The 5000-nt window shown below is 51.6% G+C and overlaps 1 non-coding gene across 1 annotated transcript in view; it reads right to left on the bottom strand.

The window, feature by feature from the left end:
* Positions 1–92, bottom strand: part of LOC126446826 (small subunit ribosomal RNA) — a 1909-nt gene extending 1817 nt beyond the window's left edge. Inside the window, exon 1 of the ribosomal RNA XR_007583484.1 lies at positions 1–92. This exon is cut by the window's left edge and continues 1817 nt beyond it. This is a non-coding gene — a ribosomal RNA (small subunit ribosomal RNA).
* Positions 93–5000: the final 4908 nt, after the last annotated feature.

The following is a 5000-nucleotide window of genomic DNA, read 5'->3' as shown; positions in this document are numbered from 1 at the left end:
TTCGCGGTTTCACCTTAATGCGGCTTGTACTGAGACATGCATGGCTTAATCTTTGAGACAAGCATATGACTACTGGCAGGATCAACCAGGGAGCTGCGTCAACTAGAGCTGAGCAGCCGGCCGCCCGGGAGTGTGTCCCGGGGGCCCGCGCGAACACGCAAGCGTCCGCTCAATTATTCTGCAAACAGGAGGAGGCTGAGCTCCCCTGCACAACACACCTCGAAACCCTCTCAGGTCCCGGCGGCGCGCAGCGCCGTCCTAAGTACTTGGTCGGGTTCGAGAGAGGCGCAATCGCCCGGAGTTAGGCGAGTAGACGCTTTAGGTGCGACCACCCGTGCTCCCAACTGAGCTTGCCGCTGCCGACAGAGGCCCGGGAGCGTGCTGTCGTGGCATTGCCGGCGGGAGACAACACGCGCCACCTACGGTGACCGGCAGCTCCAACGCCAGCGCCACAGAAGGACAAAAGCCCCACTTGGGTGCCGAAGCGAACTCTCCCAGCACAGCGCACGCGCCAACACGTCCGCACAGCTGCGATACAAACCACCTGCGAGAACCGCTGGGGCGACCGAGCAGCAGACGGCGTCGCGGCGCCGAGCGCCGGGCGGCGGCGCATCCTCAGCGCACACAGTCCTCAATCGGACCAGCACACTGCAGATGGCCACCGCGCTTCGCACCGGGCCCGCGAGGACCTACTTTGGCCGCAAGGCGCCGCGAGCAGGGGGCCCCGGCGCGCAGCTGCGCCGCCTGCCGCGTCCGTCGGCCGGCGCGCCTGCCACTGGCCGCCCCCACCAGCCGGCTGTAGCGCGTGCGCCCACGCACCGCGCTGCCAGCACGCCGGGCGGCCCCCCCTCACCGGCCGGGGACAGTCTCACCCAGCCACCGCCGCGTATCGCCTCACACCCAGATCCCCTTTCACGTTCGTGGGCATGGTGGGTATCCCTGAAACAACCAGTTAATAGCTCGACCGATCGTCGCCAACACTGATTCACCTCTAGCGAGAACAACCGCACCACAACGGGTTACCTGTTGTTCATTTGCGTAACGTCACCAGCAAACGTAGACGTCCATCGCCATTTGCAACGAGTATTGCATGCCTGTGTCAGGTGTCACAACACACTACGTCTGCCCACATAGACGCAACAACATGTGCACGCCTCGAGAACACGTGGAAGGTAGCCCCCGTACGTATGCGGTGTCCATTGCGCGAACGACTGTCAGCCGGCCTCTGCAGGATGTCGCAGATGTGGAACGCGGTGCAACATGCTATCACGGTGTGTGAGAAGAGACGACTACGTCCGAATACACGCTCCACTACATCAACAGACTGCTCATGCTGATCGCCATCGAGGGCGTCCGTTCCTCCCACACGTCTGAATGGCGTACCACACTGCAATCCAGCTCTTATAGGGAGACGACACGTAGCTGCGTGCACAATATTTGGACTGTATGGTCTGCCGTTGCTAGGCGCAGTCGTCGTACGGTCACACATGTGCCACGATGTATCATTCAGTACATACGGACCAATGTGCAGTACAGTTTGTGGGTTTTGCGTACATCGGCGGACAGGTGACAGGCCGTACCACAACGTAGGCTGAGTACGTCGGCATGCGAAGGGCATTGAACATGCAAACTTCTCAACGACCAGCTTGCGAAGGCAGGGGGGAAGGGGGGGGGGGGGCATGTACGTCCTGCTGCTATCCACATTACAGTGTATAGCAGGAGCATGTGGAAAGTCAGCAACACCTGCAAGGTGTTTAACATGACGCGATACACAGGGGACCGGGCAGTGCGAATAGCGAACTATATTGCGAGGGTTGCGGTTAGGCAACACTACACTAATTTAACGAGTTGCATAACAATTACAGAGCAGGTTAAGGCGCAATATAGGTTAGGTTAAGGCACAACATGGGTTACGTTAAAGCACAACATGGGTTACGTTAAAGCACAACATGGGTTACGTTAAAGCACAACATGGGTTACGTTAAAGCACAATTTAGGTTACGTTAAAGCACAATTTAGGTTACGTTGAAGCACAATTTAGGTTACGTTGAAGCACAATTTAGGTTACGTTGAAGCACAATTTAGGTTACGTTGAAGCACAATTTAGGTTACGTTGAAGCACAATTTAGGTTACGTTGAAGCACAAATTAGGTTACGTTGAGGCACAAATTAGGTTACGTTGAGGCACAAATTAGGTTACGTTGAGGCACAAATTAGGTTACGTTGAGGCACAAATTAGGTTACGTTGAGGCACAATATGGGTTAGGTTGAGGCACAATATGGGTTAGGTTGAGGCACAATATGGGTTAGGTTGAGGCACAATATGGGTTAGGTTGAGGCACAATATGGGTTAGGTTGAGGCACAAATTGGGTTAGGTTGAGGCACAATATGGGTTAGGTTAAGGCACAATATGGGTTAGGTTAAGGCACAATATGGGTTAGGTTAAGGTACAATATGGGTTAGGTTAAGGTACAATATGGGTTAGGTTAAGGTACAATATGGGTTAGGTTAAGGTACAATATGGGTTAGGTTAAGGCACAATATGGGTTAGGTTAAGGCACAACATGGGTTAGGTTAAGGCACAACATGGGTTAGGTTAAGGCACAACATGGGTTAGGTTAAGGCACAACATGGGTTAGGTTAAGGCACAACATGGGTTAGGTTAAGGCACAATATGGGTTAGGTTAAGGCACAATATGGGTTAGGTTAAGGCACAACATGGGTTAGGTTAAGGCACAATATGGGTTAGGTTAAGGCACAACATGGGTTAGGTTAAGGCACAACATGGGTTAGGTTAAGGTACAATATGGGTTAGGTTAAGGTACAATATGGGTTAGGTTAAGGTACAATATGGGTTAGGTTAAGGTACAATATGGGTTAGGTTAAGGTACAATATGGGTTAGGTTAAGGTACAATATGGGTTAGGTTAAGGTACAATATGGGTTAGGTTAAGGTACAATATGGGTTAGGTTAAGGTACAATATGGGTTAGGTTAAGGTACAATATGGGTTAGGTTAAGGTACAATATGGGTTAGGTTAAGGCACAACATGGGTTAGGTTAAGGCACAACATGGGTTAGGTTAAGGCACAACATGGGTTAGGTTAAGGCACAACATGGGTTAGGTTAAGGCACAACATGGGTTAGGTTAAGGCACAACATGGGTTAGGTTAAGGCACAACATGGGTTAGGTTAAGGCACAACATGGGTTAGGTTAAGTCACAACATGGGTTAGGTTAAGGCACAACATGGGTTAGGTTAAGGCACAACATGGGTTAGGTTAAGGTACAATATGGGTTAGGTTAAGGCACAACATGGGTTAGGTTAAGGCACAACATGGGTTAGGTTAAGGCACAACATGGGTTAGGTTAAGGCACAACATGGGTTAGGTTAAGGCACAACATGGGTTAGGTTAAGGCACAACATGGGTTAGGTTAAGGCACAACATAGGTTAGGTTAAGGCACAACATAGGTTAGGTTAAGGCACAACATAGGTTAGGTTAAGGCACAACATACGTTAGGTTAAGGCACAACGTAGGTTAGGTTAAGGCACAACGTAGGTTAGGTTAAGGCGCAATGTAGGTTAGGTTAAGGTACGATATAGCTGAGGTTAAGGTACAATATCGCTTAGGTTAAGGTACACATTGTTGTAGGGAAAGGTGTATTGGGGGGGGGGGGGCGGCAGGTTCGTTGATAGTGATTATCGTAAGTGCATGCCTGCGGGATCATCCGATTTGTCACGTCAGGATGCACTTGTGGCTCATGACAGGCGGCGCTCCGATTCCAAGGTTATGGCAGATGTGTGTCTTTCATTCCTGCCATTGTTTGTGTACTGTGACAGGAGGCAGTATTGTGATGTTGGGTGCACCCCTGTGTAGGACATGTGTGGGTGTTCGTGGCTTAACTGAGCAATGGCGGATGTCGGAAGGGTGGGATATTCTGTTTTCTGGGTGGACCTCCCGGTCTGGTTATGATAGTGTGGATTGTGTAATGTGGCGGAGAGGATGCACCGGATGTTCTTCCATGCTGGTGGTTAGATATTGTGTGTGTGCCTGTTAGAGGCAGAGAGTAGTGTGTGATAGTGTCTGGCTGACGTGTGGTTCTCATTGTGTGCAGAGTCTTTCAGCATGTATAGGGACGGTTGTATATATTATCTGTATTCTGATGGCTCTGCATTTATTACTAATCAGTGCCGTGTATACGGTTACTCTGGTTCCAGTCGAAACTGTTCTATCTCTGTACATTAGTGACACTGCGGCTCCACTATGTTGCTGCCCCTGTCGGCCGTTTCCCCCAGTGTATGGCTAGTGATTATCAGCAATCAGTCTATTAGTCAATACCGGTAGTGTGACGACTTCAAATGTCCGGGATGGGGGAAGCTAAACCCTTCCCGTGGGTCAGGGCCTAGAAAGACTCTTCCCACGCAGGAGGCTCGGACTGTCGTTACTCTTCCGAGAAATATATTTGCCCAGCGTTTTTTGCGACTGCGAGTGCAACGCCAGGAGGCTCCGACTGTCGTTACTGTTCCGAGATATATATTTGCCCAACGTTTTTTGCGACTGCGAGTGCAACGCCCACGGGTACCGACATGGATGGGGCGCTTCCTAGCTGATCGCTCGGCATGGGAATCAGTACAGTGAGCAATGCGATCGCGTCTGTAGCTTGTACGTGGTACAGCTCGCAGCTCATGTATAGGGACAGCGGGAATGTCGCATATTGGACATAACTCTTCATGAAACGCAAGTTATAGGTGTGGATTGCACATTACGAGTGCGGGAAACTTCCGCCGTTCATCCGCTGGCGTTGCGAGTTTGGCCGTTGGGGTGGGGCACGAGCGGGTGCGGGTGGTGTGATTGCCGGTCCACGACGTCGTGCGGCAGAGGCACTGGCGTTTGGGTGCTGTGGTCGACAGAGGCTGCATGCTTTGTGGGTGGCGTCGAAAGATGGGCACTGTGGGCCCATCGATGTCTTAGTCGGCTTGGCGTCCCATAGATGGCGGTA

Source organism: Schistocerca serialis, unplaced genomic scaffold (genome assembly GCF_023864345.2).
Source record: "Schistocerca serialis cubense isolate TAMUIC-IGC-003099 unplaced genomic scaffold, iqSchSeri2.2 HiC_scaffold_434, whole genome shotgun sequence".
NCBI lineage: Eukaryota > Metazoa > Arthropoda > Insecta > Orthoptera > Acrididae > Schistocerca > Schistocerca serialis.
The sequence above is the reverse complement of the archived record's forward strand: the minus strand, read 5'-3'. Positions and strand labels throughout refer to the sequence as shown.